The sequence below is a fragment of the Calonectris borealis genome, chromosome 3 (assembly GCF_964195595.1).
Source record: "Calonectris borealis chromosome 3, bCalBor7.hap1.2, whole genome shotgun sequence".
NCBI lineage: Eukaryota > Metazoa > Chordata > Aves > Procellariiformes > Procellariidae > Calonectris > Calonectris borealis.
In genome coordinates, this window is record NC_134314.1 from 16,724,244 (window position 1) to 16,743,793 (window position 19,550).

Below are 19,550 nucleotides of genomic sequence, written 5' to 3' on the forward strand. Positions count from 1 at the left end.
CTGTCTCTCCTACTTATTATCTCTTGTTTTAACATCTGGCTATTTCTTGTGGGGTGCCTATCTCTACACTCCAGTTTTTCTATTAATATTAGTATCTATAGTACAAATTTGTACAGTTATAGCACAGATTTGAGAAAGAGCACTAAAATGGTAATAGTAGACGGGTTGTGTATAGGCACATCCGTTCTGTATAGGCAGAATGGATTTGTATGAACCTGGAGATGTGAAGAGCTATGACATCAAAGTGCACGGTGGGGGTTCGGAGAGCTGGCACGCGCTCCTGTGCACGTCGTTGGCGATAGTCGGGGGAGTGTTGCTTTAACCCCCAAAAATGCCACTCTTACTGCTCTGTGTACATCTGTATCGCTGTGCTAGCTCTACTTCAGTAAGGGTCTGGGTGTTTTGGGTGGGGTTTTATGTTTTACAATTTTCAAGAATTTTACTACTGTATTAGTACAAGTGCAATGTACAATTACATGCATGCACAATTACATTACATTATGTACAATTACACAAAAGGTTCAACAGTCAAAAGTATTCAAATTATATATCATCTGACTTCAGTAATGAATATTATATCCATTCTATTTACCAACATTTCTTCTGTAAATGTATTTTCTTAAGTATTTTAACCTTTGTAATATTGCAACTTTATATCATAAGTGAAGTGCATATAGTAGGGATCATAAAAGACCACATGGTTACCTGTAAGGATTTAATCATCTTATGCAAATGAGAATGTTGTGAAAAGTAATTATCTTGTCCATTAGGGTTTTGCTGATATTCTTGTAAACTGAAGCAAAAGGGAAGTCTGCAAGACTCCCATCATAGCTACTGTGTTTTTCTCCTTTCCCAGATGAAACGGGAGATTGCCCAACGGGACTATGACACTGTTGCACTGAAAACATGAGGCAATATTTTAAACAGATCTCCACAGCAAATAAATATCCTCTATCTGAGATATTTTAGGCAGGTTACAACAAATCACTTTTGCACAATGCCATGGTAACTACGTTGCTGCAATTTAAATGTTACTAGAAGCAGAGCATAGATGATCATGCTCCAGTGCTTACGACGGGGCCTGACGCTGTTCAGTTTATGAGTACAGACACGGGCAAGAACATAGTGTGTAATATCCCACGTATGCATGTAGTTGGGGACTAGTAGCGCTAAATTAACTGTAGTTTAGCCAGTTAAAGGAAGGAATTAGAAGTATTGACAAGTTTAGAGAAAGTTATTTTAGGAGAATTCAGAGGAGATGATCCTTTATTTCCATGGTCAGTCTCTCAAACCATGAGAGGTTCCAGTCAAAACTGGAAGAAGATGGAAACTTCTCCAGAGCAGGGATGAGGCATGAGGCTGTTTCAAGTATTCAAGAAATGCTTGACCTCCCTGGAGTGGTGGGAATGAAAGATGACTTCAGTGGTGGCATTTTGGATAGATGTGAGGGCAGGGCTGCTAGTATATGGTGGATATTTAATGTGACCAAAGCAAAGCAAGGGAGGTTTTACACCCGAGTGGAGAGAACGCTGTGCCTCAGGGCACCGGAGGATGAAATAACCAAACGGTCAAGACAGGCCACTCCTTCTCTCCACTGTTTTTCGAGAGGATCTCTCTTAGCTTCCCTTATATGATGTGTACGTGATGTCTACTGAAGCAATTTCTAGAGAGTAATGCCCAACAGATGTCTGTCTTGGTCTCTAGTGATACGTGCTTCCTCTTGATCACGGAAAAGTAATTGACCTTTCGCATCAGTTAAGACGTACTATTTCCCCTTGCCTCTGAAGAATCGGGGAAGCAGAGCTCCTTCCTTCAAAGAGACCACTACTTCCCATGAAATTAGAGGAATTTCTCATACAAAGAGATAATTTGGAGAAAGAGTAACTGTCTAGTAAGGCGGTCAGTAAAGCAGCTGAGAAGGAACGGGGAGGGGAGAGGTGGAAAATCATTTGAGATCTGGCCAAATGTTTCTCTTAAAACACTTTCCAACAGAGAAAAGAGCTTATCAATGTAAATGTCAAAATTTCAAGAGCTGAAACTAATCTGTTCTGGTTTGGGGTTTTCAGTGAAGACTTCCTAGCTTTTAATTTTACCACCATTTTCTCCTAGAGGGCACAGTCCTGTCCTGACCTGCTCTGGTTTCTTGCCCTTCAGTGTCTTTTGAAAACTGGATTCCACCAGCCAGCGTGACAAGGTTATTGGAGCTGGTCAGGTAGAAATAGTAATGCAGACTCTTCCAAAGTTTTTTTTTTTTCTGGTTCTCCACCCCCCAACATCTGGAGTTATTGGGGGTGAGATAATTGGGCACTATCTAATCACAAGGCCTGAGTCAGTGAGTGCCCATGTGGAGCAGCAGTCTGAAGTGCCTGCAGCTTGTGACTGCTGAAGTGCTGAGCTGTCAGCCTTTCTATCTTCCCTTCCTTCTGGGTAGGCATGTTTTGACGCTGACAACGTCAAGAAAGTGACCGACAGTCAGCGACAGGTTTCCCAGCCTCCTTTCAGCTGATGGAAAATGGTTTTAGTGAATACTATTCAGAGGACAAAACAGTTATAGGAAGTTTGATAGATAACCTCTTCATTTCTTCAAGGTGTCTTTAGCTGTTACGTCCTAACAGCAAACCAATTTCTGCACTAAGTAGGAATATGGGAATGAAAATTATTATCAGTGCTAATGTTTTTTTCCTAGTGGAGTTGGGATTTGGTGACAACTAACTGGCAGGAGCCAAGTGGAAATAATTTTTTAATCACAGGAAGCTTTGGAGCTTCTGACTTTGAGACAACCCTACTTCTGGCTTACTTCATGGATCACTTCATCTATCTCACCACACTGTGTAACGCATTTTAGGGCGTCTAAACTAATACATCAATATACAAACCAGGTTGAAGAACCAGATGGGCTTAAGAATCTGTCATTGTCTAAGGTACTCATACGGCCAATGAAGTTCTACTGTATTAGATTGTGTAAGGGGTAAGGGAAGACAGCTGTTTCGGTGTGGTGAGTTCACTAGCTCTGACGGCTGCTGCCCTGAGCCCTGACGATGGCCGTGCAGAGTGGCCCGTGATTCCCGCTCTGCGGCAGAGGCCAAAGATGAGTTGTGTACAAGTCTAGCAGGGTGCCCTGCTCAAGGAGTCACATCTTCCGTACACTTTGCATAGACCCTGTTCCTGGTTGCCCAATAATTTCCCAAAGTGGAAGAAGGATGCAGGAAAACAGTGGAAGCTCTGTAGGATTTCTGCTGCTCCCTTGCTTCACATCCATTCCCAGTGTATGTGGGTCCCAATGGTGGGTCCCAAAATGGGAAGTGATGAGACAAGGATGATGTCTCAGAAGAGCAAGGTGAAAGTTTCTGAATCTGCTGAGCGGTTCTGTCAGAGCATAGGCTTAACTGGCATGGGAAGGAGCTGAAGTTTCCATCTGCTCTGATGGACAAGACCTTTTACATCTTTGCTTTGGTTTCCTTACAGTATGGCACATCATACTGCAGGAAGGTAGTTAAATGCAAATGGATTCTGCCTTACACGGAAGACAGGAAAAAAAAGGTGCATTCCCTGCTCTGAAATTGGTGATTTAATTAGAGACAGTATTTGTCAAAACATCTCTGTGCTCCAGTTGCTGTTGCTAAGGATTTAAACCTGTTGTGGGTTTACACCCTTTTCTCCAAGAAGATACAATTTGAGAGGGGAAAAAAAAAAGAGAATCTTTAAAAAATATTTATAAATAATCAAAACAATTCACTGATTTTTTTTTCTTCTTCTGTTTTACTTCTGATGAGCTAAGGGAGACCAGCAGAGTTTACTTTTGTGTGGTTTGTGCCAATGAAACTCTATGGATCCTGCTCACAAAAATGTCTGCAGCCACAATCAGGAACAGTTCAGGTCTTAAATGCCATTGTTGGTTGGGGTTTATATGTAGAAGGCTTTGAAGTTTCCCCTGGAGAACAGGTTCAGTATTTGTAGCTGACTGCACAGGTTTCTTACATGGTTATAGGATTAGACAAGGGCAACGGGACTGCTTGGGGACAGACGAAAACCCTGTGAACATTTGCAGCTTCAGATGAGTTGGTACTTCTCTCACAAAATTTTTGTTCGAGCAGTGCATAGTTGTGGTGTACCCCATGTCTACATGGAGATGTGACACTTGTTTCTACAGCAGCAGCTTCTACCTAGTAGTCACCCAGCTATCACCACTATTTAGCTTGGGGACAGCCTTAGCTGGATATGGTTTCTGTGTCCTTGGTACGTCAGCCTGTGTACTCCTCCAGCTTCCCCTTGAAGCCTGCAGACTTTTAGCATCCACAACATCTACTACCACTGCGTGGTGAGACTCTTCCTATAGCTAGTGCTGCGCCTGGCTCTGGCTTCACTTGAGCTTCGGTCCAGTTCTTGGCTTTGAGGAAACAGTGAGACAGCTGCTCCCTTTTTGTCCTCTTTGTGACAGCATTCTTGATGTTGTAGACTTCTTTCATGACCCTTTTAAGTTGTTTCTTTTGCAGGCTAAAGTCCTGAACTATTCAGTTGTTCCTTGTACAGAAGCTGCCTCATATTGGGGATATCCATAAACACGCAAATAATTCAGCGCACTTGGCTTTTTGAAAAGCTATCCATAATGTATTTTTCTCTTTTGCTTGGAAACTAGGCTTGGTTTCTGTCAGTTGTCATGGGGGTAAAACGAGAGGTCCTCCTGTGGGCTAGTAAGTTGTTATAGATAGGAAAGAAAGGATGACAGTAAATGGGCAGCTTCCCTGACAGAAGGAGGGTAGCGGTGGGGTTTCCCAGGGACCTGCATGGAGCCCTGTGCTCTTACACGTATTTATAAGTGATTTGGAAAGATAAATCATCACCCAATGAAAGTAAAAAATAAAGAAGGCTGCAAAGAGCTATAGGAGAAGTCAGTCAACCCAGGTAGAAAACAAAGCGACAGCTGTCACTGTGCCATGCTGCGACATGGCAGTGGCACGTCAGCTATGCAAAGTAATAGAGACAGGCAGGAAAATCCAGTCAGCTGCAGGGACAGAACAGTGAGCGCTCAACTGGCTATTGGTATTCAGGAAAAATCTTGTCACTGGAGAAAGTTCTCTGAAAACATTGATTCAGTGTTCAGCAGTAGTCAAATGTTACTGGAAATGAGAGGAGAGGAAGAGAAAAAAAATTAATAAATACCTGTGCTATACACAAACCTCCAGAACTCCTGTACTGTGGGTGTTATGTTTAGTTCTGATCATCTCGCTGTAAGAAAGGGTGTGGTATAACTATGCACTGAAGAGAAACAGCAATTTTTATAAGAGACACGAAGAGCTTCCTTGCAAATAAAGATTAAATAGTGTGGGACTTTTCAGCTTGGAAACAAAGACAACTGAGCAGCCATATGATAGAAGCCCATAAAATAGTTGGAGTGGTGTGTAGAGGAAGGTTACAAAACTGCTATTAAATATTCTTCATAATGTAAGATCCAGGTGCCATCAAATGAAATTATCAGGTTACAGGTTTAAGACAAACATATGGAGTATTTATGTATATGATGTATAGGTACATTGTGAAGCTAGTCATCTTAGGCTGTTATGGTACTAGTCCTAGAAGGGGTGAGATATGCTCACAAGTGATAAATTTACTGAGATTTACTGTACCTGAGAACCTGGATGCCATCTCCAGCTCAAGAAATCCTTAAACCTGTGGTTGCCTGAAGCTGGAAACAGAAAAACATCACCCTATACTTGTCCTTTCCTTATACCTTTCCTTACGTATCTGCAATGGAGCAGGTAACTTTGGTCTGCCTATATTTGCATGTTGCTGTGAGCATGCTGAAGGCTGTGAGATTTCCATCTTGGTAGCTTAAGAGCAGATTAGCTAAACGTCTCTCTGATGGAGGGTAGGTAGAGCTTATCCTGCTTCAGAAGGGAAGCTAGACTTGGGGACCTCCAAACATCACTCTGATCCCTGCAATTCTGTGGAAAACGCGAGTGAAAGTGCCTGCTTCTCCTTTTCCCACCTCTGGGCTGTCATCAGGACATGCCAGGAAGGGGTCCTGGGTGCTAAAGGAAAGGAAAGGCTGAAACAAGGGCAGAGCCTGCAGCCAGCATGTAATCTTCCCACTGTTGCAATCACCATGGAGGCTGGGGGTGAGTTACAGCTCTGAAGTGCACCAGAGCAGACACACTAAGCCATAAGCCGGGTCTGTAGGCACTGGAGCCAACATCGTGTCAGTCTGCTGTGTTACTGGCAGCCTGCCTGCGGAGGAGTGCAAGTGGCAGAACGAGGTTGCTTCAAGCCCTGGGAGAAAGGAATTGCAACCACTGAGCCTGTATGTATGAGCTGTTGCCGCAGCAGAAGTGGTGAAGATCCAAATGAAGCATCTAAGGAGCCGTTTCACAACGCATCTGGCCCATGAGCTTTCCGTGGGAAAAAGGACAGAGCAGAAATGGGCTTACAGGACAGACAGCAGTCTCATCCCTACATACTGCTCTTAGTTTCTCCTTTTGGTATGATCGTGGTTTTGGACTGTAAGCTAAGCTGCAGGACCCCGTGGCCAGATGCAGGGTGATGTTGATGGTAGGGAGGGCAGCTACAGGAGATGCTGATGCTCGTGCATTTCAGAGGGCACATTCTTCAAGGCAATGCATGGGGAAGTTACCACTGACTGAATCTCCCTCCTGCTCCCTCTCCCCCAGCAAAACCAATCCCTATAGACACCATTGAAAATGGACAGCAATAGACTTGAAGAGCTAACAGACTATGCTGGGGGAAAAAGATGAAAAAAAATCTCTGTAACTTGCAGTTACAGAGATAAATTGAGTTCCCAAGTAACTCAAAGAACATAGGAAGAACTGGCATTTGAAAATCACTACATGCAAGAAAAGGTATAAGCAAACAGTGAATTAGTGCATATTCCCCCATGTCTTCTTTAAAAATATCTGAAGATTTATGTGAGCTACAGCCTTTTTTTTCCAGGGACTTACTTTGAGGTCCTCTGTTATTAACAGACAAGTATTGCCGGGAAGATAGCTGAACCTCTAAATTTCAGTCCAGCTCATCGGCCCTCAGTCCAGGAGACTGGAGCTGTGTCTAACCACAAATACCCAAGCCTGGAAATCCCTCCTCAGACGCAAAACAGCTTCTAGGCTCTGACTAGCTATTGTGAAGAAACCCGAAGATGCCTTCCATGGCCCTATCATGCATGTTATGAGGCTGAGCAGTCAGAAGTGTTTGATGGCTGAACATGAGCCGGCAGTGTGCCCAGGTGGCCAAGAAGGCCAACGGCATCCTGGCCTGCATCAGAAATAGTGTGGCCAGCAGGAGTAGGGAGGTGATCGTGCCCCTGTACTCGGCACTGGTGAGGCCACACCTCGAATCCTGTGTTCAGTTTTGGGCCCCTCACTACAAGAAGAACATGGAGCTGCTGGAGCGTGTCCAGAGAAGGGCAACGAAGCTGGTGAAGGGCCTGGAGCACAAGTCTTATGAGGAGTGGCTGAGGAACTGGGACTGTTTAGTCTGGAGAAGAGGAGACTGAGGGGAGACCTCATCACACTCTACAACTACCTGAAAGGAGGTTGTAGCAAGGTGGGTGTTGGTCTCTTCTCCCAAGTAACTAGCGATAGGACGAGAGGAAATGGCCTCAAGTTGTGCCAGGGGAGGTTTAGATTGGATATTAGGAAAAACGTCTTCACCGAGAGGGTTGTCGAGCACTGGAACAGGCTGCCCAGGGAAGTGGTTGAGTCACCATCCCTGGAGGTATTTAGAAGACGTGTAGATGTGGCGCTTAGGGACATGGTTTAGTGGTAGACTTGGCAGTGCTAGGTTAATGGTTGGACTCGATGATCTTAAAGGTCTTTTCCAACCTAAACTATTCTATGATTCTATGGCTCCTGCCCAAGTCAACCTCATAGTGTCTACCACATTTAAAGTATGAGTAACACCCAGTCTTTGAACCACAAGTAAACCACTTCAGTGTAGTTCCGTTAAGGTATGTTCTACAAATAATAATTGCAAACAGCTCCCTGCAGTCCATAAGTGCGTTCCACCTCCACAAGACTCTCCTTTTCCTATGGGGCAAGATCTTTCCCTAAAGCTTTTGAAACCGGAGCAACAAATGAAAATATATCCAGCTTGTTTTTAACTGTTGCTGACAACCTCTGAAGTGATTAGAGACCGTGTTTCTTTCATTTGTTTACTTTTTTAAATGTTATTTGCATTCATTAAATGCAGGCATAGCACAAAAAATTAGAGCATAAGGGATGTGTTTGTGGAATAAAACCTGGTTGGAAGAATGCCAGTCTGACTGCTAGTAGTCTTGAAGGTGGCATTTCTGTAATCCTGCTGGAAAACAGAGCCTGACAGGTCATAACACACGTCTGCTGTTCCAAAAGTACTTTTGTATTTAATGTAGATAGACCAAAAGAATCACATCTATTTTAGCTAGGCGCATCCTGGAGCCATCGCATGATAGTTGCAGGGGGAGATGATGTGGTATCAGCCCGTTATTGTTTGTGTGTCCTTATTAGCTCCCAGCATTAGAGAAATCAAAGATTACATTGCAACATCCTAACCAGGATCGTAATGAGTGTTTATAGGGAGCGTTCTTTTCGTTAAAAAGTGCAGTTTTGGCCTGTTTAAACTCTGATCTGAATTCCCCAGATTTTTTAGGCAGGGCTCTTGAAGGATTTGGGCACCACTCACAACAGGGGCAAGAAGACTGGGGTCTCTTACATGAGCTGACTAGAGAAGTCTTCATCTCTTCACCTCTGGGGAACAGGGCATTTTGGGGGTAGGGCTCCCCTTGCTCAGCAAGCAAGACAGATGTCCTTTACAGAAAATTTTAGCTTGGACTGTAGAAGGAGATAAGTACTCTGTGGGCTGTGGTTAAAACATTCCTCTACGAAGCGTTACTCATTTGCGCCCAAATTAATATTTAAATATTTTGCAGATCCCAGGACAGTTTCGTGAGGTGAGGTTGGGATAACTCCACTCAGAATGGTGTATGGAAGTGATTAACAGACACTGCTCAGAGGGAGGTCTCCGTCCACACGCCTGCTCTCACATAGCAGAGGAGATCTCCAAAACCAATTCTCCTTCATGTCTCTTCTCCCTCTGGGTACTCTCTCTGACAAACCTTTTGGATAGGTTTGTCACCTGCAGCTGTGAACTCAGCCTTTGGCTTTCACTGCAGATACAGCAGGCCAAAACTGGGTTTTCTATTTTCTTGAAATTAGTTAAAATAAAGCATTTTCAGTTTCTGGCCCACCTAAAATAATTTTTATTCGTTTTTCTGTTCAACACTGCAAGCCCCTCCTCTGTTCCCTTCCCCAGTAAAATTTGCATGTCCCTAATCCTAGGATTTACTTAAGCAACTACAGAGAATCCTGAAATGACTTCTTCTCCAACTGCTTTGTCTCCAGCTGGAGACAATTACTGATTTGTCCAATTCTCACCACATATATTATTAAGATCAAAGGCAGACCTCAGAACATTAGCAACTAATTTCAGCGTTATAGTTCTAATAAAATAAAAGCTGGCCACTATTAGGCAACATCTCTTTTGTATGTGGTAAGTTCTTCATTGAATTCTGAGGTTTTCTTCCTTCCCAGATAGAATTAATCATAGTTGCAAGGATCTATGGATTACTGCTGCTTTTAAATTTGCAGCAGGGTGGCAGATGGGAGTAATTTGGGTATGTCCCTGGCAGGAGCATGGAGAGAGGCAGAATAGCGTTAATAATTCGTTTTTTCTTATTCTAATAAAATTCTGCATTCAGTGTTAGAGACTCTTTTTGCAAGGGTCTCCTTTTATCACATGCCTTGGTGGCAGATGTTGATTTGTTCTGTATCATTGCAAGCAAGAGGAAAAGAAAGTGCCACAGTTCAGTCTTCTGGACGCAAGATTTGGATGAGCCCAGGGAAGAGTTGCCAGGTTTCAGAACTGAGGAGTGCTGAATGTGGAAGGTGGAAAGAATTAAGGGGATAGGGAATAACGCATCTCATTAATATAGGAGATAAAGGCAAGGCAACCACTGTGAATCATTTGCTCTCATTGAACTAGAAGATAAGAGTAACTGCTTTCTTTTGAAGTATTGCTATGTTTAGGCCCTGCTTCCCAGAGAAAACATCTACCCTTTCAGCTCCCAGCCCTGGCAAAGAAACTCCATGGCCTTCGAATCGGCACTGAGCAGCCATCTATAAGGCACAATGGTGTGATCAGCCCTGAGGCCTCTACCCTGACCCCCTGCTAGCTTGGAGGCTCTGATGCAGGTGAAGGTCTGAAAGAGAGCCCGCAGCCCAGCCCTGCCATAGCCCACCCCGGGAGCTCAGCCAGGGCAGGGGCACGGGGGGCTGCCAGCATGCGGCCGATGGATCCCTGGTCCTACCAGCCTGTCTTGGGACACCCCACCTCCTGCTCATACCCCTTGTAACTGGAAACACGCGTGAAAGGAGAGAGAAGCTGGATTTACTGTGGGGCTGTGCTGTGGGGGCCCAGAAGTCCAAAGCATGGGCTGCAGAAAAGGTCTCAAGAGGGAAAGGTGAGCATTAATTCCCTCTGTGGTGCAGGTCACATAAGCTTGAGATTTGCCACCAGTTAGCACAAGCAGACAGGCAAATCAACGATGATGAGAGGACTATGTCTGAAACCACCTCGTCTGACTCGTATCCCAGTGCTCAGGTCAAGGCTGGAGGAGGACCCCTCTTGCCAGCAAGATTCACAGCTTAGAGCAGCCTGTCCCTGGGGCTATTATAGAATCATAGGATCATTAAGGTTGGGAAAGACCTCTAAGATTATCGAGTCCAACCGCCAACCCAACACCACCATGCTATGTGAGGCACGAGCGTGGGAGCAAAGCCTAGAAGCTGTGACAGCCTAGGATCCATCTTTCCATCTCTTCTGAGGTGTGAACTAGCCTCTGGGCTGCTGCACAGGAGATGCTCACTGGCATTTCCTCTGGATGCTTCTCTGTTTTTGTAATGAACGTGGCTGCTGCTTTTTGGGCTGTCAGTGACCTCCGTTGCGGGTAACCCCTCCCGAGTGGGACTTTGCAGCTGTGGGTACTAACAACACCGTGTTAGCAAACCTCAAACAGCAAGAGGTGTGCACCACAGCTCTCGGCTTGGCCGGCGTGATTTTGTCACTGTATCGCTTTGCAGTGCCATCCTCCCCGTCATCACCCCCGAACTGTCGTGCTGTCCCAGGTGATGGATGTGGCGACAAGGCAGCAGAGCGGTGCGGGTGCCTTTGGCTGGCCTCGGTGCATGTGTCGTGGACAGGCTAATTCCCTGTGCCATGAACTGGGTAGCCGGGGTGCAGTTGTGAGCCCCGTCTGATGTGCTGCAAGATAAAGGGGGTGTCTTAAACCACTGCGGCAAAATTTGTTAGAGCTGCTCTGCCAGAGCCTGGAGTTAAAAGGCGCCTTTTCCCATGTAGTCATGCCAGAAGAGATGATCACAAACAACTGGCTGTCACTGATCTGCTCTGAAGTCCCAGTTTTTGCAACACCCCGATTTAAACAGTTCCATCCCCCAGTGACTCCAAGAGTACCGATCAACCGGGCAGAGCGTCCTCTTTCAGGGAAAGCTTTGCAGGAGGGACTTGCATCTCAGAGCCGTAGCTGCTCTGTCAGGGCAGCACAGAACAACGCGGCCACTGCCGAAGTCTCTGCTCTGGCCCCTGCGTCTGCGTCGCCTGGGGTGGCCCTTCCATCGCTTTGTGGTCGGCAATGGTGCAAATTGATCTCTTACGATTTTTATTTGGAGGTGAGCTTGATATCACCTTCGTATGACCTTTAATCTTCAAACAGCATTTTTTTTTAAAGCTGAAATAATACATGGACTAATAATGTTGTAAGAAAAGTATGGGTCTGGATTTTCCCCCTGCTTCACGTCTGCAACATTATAGATTTGATATGGCCTACCACAGCCGTGTTATGTATGCTGCATGATACGTCGTTATAACTGCAGAGGGCCTCTCAAAGGCTAATCTGAAAGCTGATTTGTGGCAAACCACCTCACCCTTAACAGCCATTAGCTCACTTCTGACACTTTGCTAGGTTTCCTGACTTTCTGCCCAGCTTATTTCAGAAGCCGAAGGGAAAGACGGGATTTCTGTCGGGTATAGGCCAGCTCTTCAGCCGGTCACTGGAGCTTTGCCAGTTCTCGCCAGATGGGGATTGGGCACTGGCTTTGTCAGATGAAATACTGCCTAGCCAGGATTTAGGGGCATCTGGCTAAACATTCTTTGCTTTCTAAGAGATTTCTTGTCAGTCATCCAAAATACTTTGGTCTTGGATCTGGTATTATCTGACTATAGCTTTTCCTTCAGCTACTTGCAGTGAGGTATTTACGTACACACAATCACAGCAGATAAATCCCTTTATAAGATAATCGTAATCTCTTTAATCAGCACACTGTAGTAATCCCTCATAAACAGGCTGCAGCAAACCTTTTACCAGGTCAGTGTTACCACTGGTATTTTCTCTCTTCTCTGTTGTCCTGTGTCAGCTGTGTAGCAGGAGGTGTTTCAGAGAGATCAGGAAATTAAATGATCGTGTGTACGTACAGGAGCTGGTAGTATGCATCTTGCATGCCTATGCTATTTGGTGATAACAAATCTGAGAATAGCATGCAAAGATGAGTAGGAAGAATGCAAACACATCTTCACTGTGATTTAGCACATGGCAAACTCCAGTGACTCCTATCTTGGGGCATTCCCTACTAAACCAGCATTTACAATGTGCTTTTGTTTGCTTTTAGTTCCCGGAAGCTAACGATGCTGCTGATACCACAGAAGTTACAGTTATGTTTCTTGTCACACATGGTGCACATACATTATTGTAAATGTCCTTGTACGATTGAGCTATTGAAATAGCAGGGAACGTGAATTGCACACTTGCCTCCAGCAAACGCTCCTTGTCTGGGTTTATTCAGTTGCTGCAGGATCAGTAAAAACATTTCTAAAGGGAAAATGATTCATCCAAGGAGCTCTAGCAAGAGGTCAGCTCTGTTCAAGACCCACTCCGGAAAATGGAGGGGAATGTCTGACAGAGGAAAGCCAGTGGTGTTACCTGCCCGCAGCCCCGGCTCCAGCCCTTCTCACCATGCAGGCGTTAACACTTTTGCATGCATTTTTTAAAGAACATTGTTTCTAAGTACGTGCTGGGGGGTTTAGCATGTTGACTACTGCACTGGAGGGACTCCAGGTAAAGCAAGGAGAGCAAATGAGGTTTGGGAAATTGGTGGGGCTCGTCTAAATTGTCAGACAATGTTCTCATTTCAGGCAAGGGGGCTGTAACTCCAAGTTTGGGGCTGTCTGGAGTGACCAAGGAAGCACGATGGGAAAGAAGAGTGCCTGAGGCATCCCGGGGTTTACCTTAGAAGAGAGGACAGTGTAACCTTTAATGTTTGCTTTCTTTCCCGATTTGCAGGTCAGCTTTAGCAGGCCTGCACGCACTTGAAAAAAAATGACAAGCTGCGTCCAGTCCCGTGGGTCTTACTCATGGGACTAGTCCTTACTCATCGGATCGGCCCCCGCAAGGTCGATGAGACTGCTGGTATGATTGAGCCTTTTGGCAGAAAGGCCTGTTCATTCAGATGGGGATCTGTTTGTTTTGCACGTTGTAAAAATGCAACCGTCACTGGAAGGCAGCAGGAATTTTACCCATGCGAGTTCAAATGCACGAAGGTCACAAGCACCCCAGTGGCGGTCTTCAAGAAGCCACCAAGAATGTGCACCCAGGCACAGGATTTTTTTTTCCATTTCCACATCTCATCCTGGAATCCCCAGAGTTTCCCTGTTCCTGTGGGCTGTGGCAGCAGACAGGGCCCTCGTGTCTTTTTAGTTGCCATAGGATTTATGTCATTTAAGTCAATTGAGGAAGGTGGGAATGGAGGCAGTGTTCCCATTCATGTGATGTGTTGCAAAGGACATTCCTCTGTGTCCCTGTTTTTCCCCACACAAGCAAAAATGTTGCCACCCTCAACTACAGAGCAGCCGTGAGCCAGGAAAGGGGGCAAGCTCTGATCTGGGCAGCTGACGACTGTAAAACTCTGCGTTGGAATTGCTCCAGGTGCAGAGACCCCCCCAACCCTGATGATCACAAACATCCCGGACATCCATTTCAACGTGGCATCTTCAGCAGCAGTGTCCTTGGCTGAGGCTGCTGATACTGGCTGTATTTTCACTGCAGAGATGGGGATTGCCCGGCTCAGAATAACAATGGTGCTTCCTGCCCTGCAGAGCGGGCAGCGGTGGGGCACAGCAGCACTGGAAGCCTCTTTTTTATCTCGGCTTCCTGTTAAGGCTGAGCGTCTGGAAGGAAGGATGGTCCTACAGTTAGGACACTGGGCTGGTAGGACTGAACTGCAGTTCTAGTTTCTACCTGCGCTTTCCTGTGTGATTTTGAGAAAGACACTTAAACTCTGCTTCATTTTGTTGCATTTTAGGAACAGCAGCAATTCCCGATTTCAGAGGAGGAGAAGTCATGAAAGTTTGTGGCTTAACTGGAGAACATGGTCATAAGAGCCTAACAAGGAACAAGTGTGAGAGAGGAGGAAAAGCTGGTAGCTGTGGCACTCGGGGATCCTGTTTGATGGTGGTAAAGGTATCACAGTGTCAGGAGTCCTCCGAGTTTGGTGGGGTTTCTTGTTTTTCCTGAAGTGTCTCCTACAGACACCTGAAGTTCAGTTTTTTGTAGTTAGGGAGATCTTTGGAGCATGCAGCCTAATAGCAAGGAGAGACTTTACCCTGCTATGTATAACTTTCAAGGATCTGTGTGTAGGGAAATTTGCCCATGAAAAAAAGTCCTTCCTCACGGTTATCACAAGGCTGCCGTGACAGTACATTCCTGCAATGTTGCCATCACCAACAGACGGGCCCGGCACTTGCTAATCTGTTTAAAAACACCTATTTTGGGTGAAACTGCTCTCAGAAACGGGCCACCAGAACTGCAGCATGATCAGGATGGAGACTGATTAGCTGATTTTTCTCTGCTGCCCTCACTCCACCACTGAGGATGTGGTGAGAAGACAGGGACGCACCTCAGTGAATTGCCCAGCAGCCTTGGATGGCATTTGAATTTCACGGTTAGTGGTTTTGATCGGGCTTTTCTCATCTGTGTTTTTCACTCAGTGGAAGGGCTTTTTAAGCGGGGACCTCTGTCCCATTCAATAAAATGGTGCTGACCAAATTGGAGTGGGGAAAGGCTTTGCTGCAGAGACAGAGCTGGAGCCCAAAACCAAGAGCCAAAAGGGAAGGTGCGTAAGCGACTTTGGCTGGGGGATCACAAGACCCTCGGGAACAGCCATGGGCTGCTACAAAGCCATACTCTCAGCCAGTTGAAGCTGTTGGTGCTCTTTTCAAGTCAGCTGTCCTGCAGACTGTGAGTGTCTCTCTCCAAGGAGAGGGAGCCAACAGCTTAAAAACTAGATTTTCTTCTGAAGCTTGCTAGGGATTGATGATAGAATAAGCTAAATTCTCTTTTTTTTTCTTTAGAGGGGGCATCATAAGTATAAACAATCAGGTCAAAAGAAGTTAGATTTGAGGACGCTTCAGTGTGATTTACGAAGGTCACCCTCTCATTTGAATGAACTGGCGGCTGTATTCCAATGAATCCTGACTGAGCAATTCAAGCTGCTTTTGCTCTCCAAGCGTCAGCCCCCTCCAGCATCCCCTTCCCTGCTCCAGCAGGCAGTTTGATCTCCTAGCTGGGACTCCCTCTGCAAGCAGACCAAGCCGCAGCAGTTGCCTCTGTGCTTTGAGGAACACAAACGTGCTGAATTTGCCAAATTTACTGGAGAAGTAACCTCTTGCAGAGAGGTGGCTGGTTGTGAGGGGCAGCCGCTTCTGAAAGTGCTCCTCCTGTTTCCAAAGGGAACACGTGTTTTTGCAGTTAGTAGTTAAAATTCGGTAGCTGCTCTATTTTAGCTGTTGACAGTTCTGTTTCGGCTTTGCTTAAACCCATGTTTTCAAGAGCCCTTCCACATGCACAAACGGCAACAGCCTGCTGATAAACCTGGGAAGTTTTTTGTAGAAGCTCTGAAGCATCTTCCACAGGGAATTTAGCACTGATTTAACAACTACAGTTTAAAGCCTGTTAATTAATATTGTCAAATTGGTCAGGTTGCTGAAATCAATTTGAACATGGTTTTGCTTAAGCCATTTTCTAAACCAGTCTTTAAAGCACATCACTACATTGGTGCAGAAATCTGAGCATAGATATGTTTTTTGTTTCTTTGCACTGCGTTAGACCAGCTTTTACTTGTACAACAGTGGCAATTCAAATCAGAAGACAAAATACTTCTTTGATACTTTGAAAATGAATTTGGTAAAATCTCAGATCTTGTCCTTTCTATTTAAGAATGTGCCAAAGAAAACTGGGGAAGACAAGCTTTAAAAAAGACAGGAAGTAAAACCAAAAAAGCATCCTTTATATGCTATAAAGCAGCAGAAAGATCTCATGAGTTAAAAATACTTTCACAACACCATTAAATCTATTTATCTTTCCAAGGTCCAATGTTTCCTTTTTGTCAGGATGCTTTGGTTATGCTCCTTCATGATCTTTTTTCCACTTCCAGCCCACAAGAGGAAACATGCTTTATTTTTTTCATCGTACATTTCCCCCTTCCTGTTCTAGGCTCCTGACACTCACCCCCAGAGATCTGGGATGGTCTGAAGACAAGACAGAGCTCCTGCTGTCTCTAAAGATAGCTTCTGGGCTGGATGGGTAATGCGATACGGAGCCTTTCGCTGTCTGGGTTGCTAATTTGGCTATGAATTGGATTGGTCGTGACTGAAATAGGCTGTTCTTCAGTAGCTTTTTAGTGGTCTGTTTGATATGATTTATTCATGTTCATATCAATCCAATCCCATTTGTCACAAATCGCCACCACAACTGAGCTTAACCTGCTCTCAACCTGATCCCTGCCAAGATAGTGTGAGCCTTTGGATGCATCTGTCCTGTCTGGATTTTCTCCTTGTGGTGTTGTTCTCCATGTTGTAGCTGCAACAGTTCTTTTTACAGAAAAATTGACCCAGTGCTTTTCATCAACTGGAAAAGACAAGTCAGTGCCCCAGCAGTAAGGGCACAAGCAAACCCTCCCTTTGCTGCTAGCTATGCCAGTTGAAGATGTTATTGCCTCTTCAGGGTGCAAGTGACTGTCCCCTTGCTGGAAGTGACTGTTTCCAAAGCTCTGATGCTGGACAAGACCATACAAACAACCTCTGATCAGCTTCAGTCAGCCACATGGGTTTGAACACTGGTATGTTAATCTGGCTGATTTTGACAACAGCAGGTTGGGGAGTCCTGCTGTAGAGGGTCCCTCCTGCTGCTAGATCACAGGGGTGGCCGCTGTGAGTAAGAAGGTGCTGTTGTGCCCCTGGCAATGAAAATGCCTTTTGCTGGCAGAGATAACCCTAAAAGTCTTTTCACAGCCTGTGTGCGCACTCAGAGCTGGACTGGGCACCCTCTCCAAAGGTGGAGGAGGTTTGCTGCGGCAGCTCTTGTAGCATCTGCTGACTCCTGTTGACCTGCTGCTGCTGTGCCTAGCATGGTTTGGACCTGAATCAGCTTGGACCTTCAGGCAACATCCAGCCCATGGCTTGGGGATCAGCTTGGACCCAGTCTCACTAAGCGGTTCGGGTGTGGCCACCCTGCTGCAGAAAGCTAAGCTGGACAGATGTGATCTGGTGGGCCATTGACCTCAGGATCAGAGAATGGGTCTGGGCCCATTTTATCTGCTGGTATTAATGTCCCCTCTCTGCCTTACTGTTTGTCCAGTGTCTGCACCCCAGTTTTTCTAAAGATGTCATTGTAATACAAGGGCATGACCTGAAATAAGAGTGGTCATTTAATACCCAGGGAGACATCTCTTAGGGTTTTCTGCACCCCAGAGGTCACCCTGTCATTCCAGTGCTCTCAAGGGACACAGATGGACTTGATTAGACAGGCAGGACTGGAGTGATGTGGTCTCCGGTCAAGTTAGCTTCACTGGAGTCCCTGCTCTCAGTGCACCAAGAGGTAACAAGACCAAAGGAGCTGAAGCATGAACAGGAGCTGAAAGTTTGGAGCTCTTTTCTGGCGTGGCAGACTTGCTCTGTGACTTTCGCCAAATTTCTCTAAGCTTCAGTCTCTTGGCATTGTAAATGAAGAAAATACTTTACTCCCATGGTGCCTGCAAAACTCATTGGGGAGCCATCAGCAGGGTTCTTTAGAGATCAACAGATGGGAGGATTTGTGTGGTATTCGTTATTTGCATCACGTCCGATCAGGAGGGTTTTTCGCCTGGGTATCTTGTTGGAACTGCCACCGGCATCCTAGTTCTGGGCATGCACTGCACGTTTTACCTGCTCTCTGAACATTGATCAAAGCTTCTGGGAGGAGAAGCCAGCAACATACTAAATACATGTCAGTTCAGTTGTTTTCACATGCAGAGCTTTGCTTAGCCTGCTAAAGCTCATTGTCTCCAAGCCAAGTAATTGAAGGAGTCGAGGCCCTGTTTAACCTTTCAGGAAGAGCTGATGCTTTGACACCCACAAAGAACTTCTTTGTTTGAGGAGCTAAAGGATCTTTGCAAGGTTAGGCTCAGGTATTACAGCCCAGCACATGGTCGCTAGCTGTAGTGAGTAAAGTAGGTGGTTGGGGCTGGGATGTGGGAGACCTAGGACTGATTCTTCTGCCCCAGGGAATTTGAAACTGCACCTCCCACCTGCAAGGACGTTGCCCTAGCCAGCAGGTGTGAATTAGTGTGCTCTCGAGGAGAAAGATATTGCAAGCACTCTCAATCCCTCATGTTGGATCTTCTGCTTTCTATAAGGTAACTTAAATAACGATTAATCCGCAGGGGAAAAAAAATAGTCTTCTAGCCCTTGAACAACTAATTTCAGGCTCTGGTTCCTGCTCCTGTGAACAGTGAGGACTGCAGGTTACCCACACCAGGGTACCTTAGAGTTTGTTTTGTGACGGCAGACCCTCAGTTTGGAGCCTTGTGCTGAATGAGACAGAGAGCGGATTTGAACCAGGAATGTCTTATTTTCTGAGAAGATGTCCTAAACCCTGAGTTAAAGAGAGAATAGTGGTCGTCCTCGGTTTTTGAACCTGCGCTGTCTGTTGAATGTGTTGAAGAGTTCAGGGTAGAGCAAACCAACTTTTTCCAGGAAATATTCTGCCTGAGATCCCACAGGCACCTGCCTGCCTGTGTAAGGTGGGCTCCTTCACAAGAGTCAAGGCAATACAAATTTTACCCCACCACTGCCCAGCATTCAGTACGGCTGTTGATTTATATGTCGTGTTGCATTCTGCTATGAACGTGTCTGTAATGAATAAACCTGTAATGCCATTTTTCATTATTCAGACTATATTCATACTGCAGTCATTTTATCTCATTTTTTTCTCTCAGTTGTCCCTGGTGCTGTCTTCTGTGCTTCTGCCTGTGTTGGAAGTGAATTTGGACCAACACACTGAAGAACTGTTGTTCCTTATCTTGTGGCAATCATATTCAGCAACTCTATGTTCAAAGTGATGTAGTTAATGGGAGGAGAATTTAATTGCACCATCTTTATTCCATTGTCTTTGTTTCCTT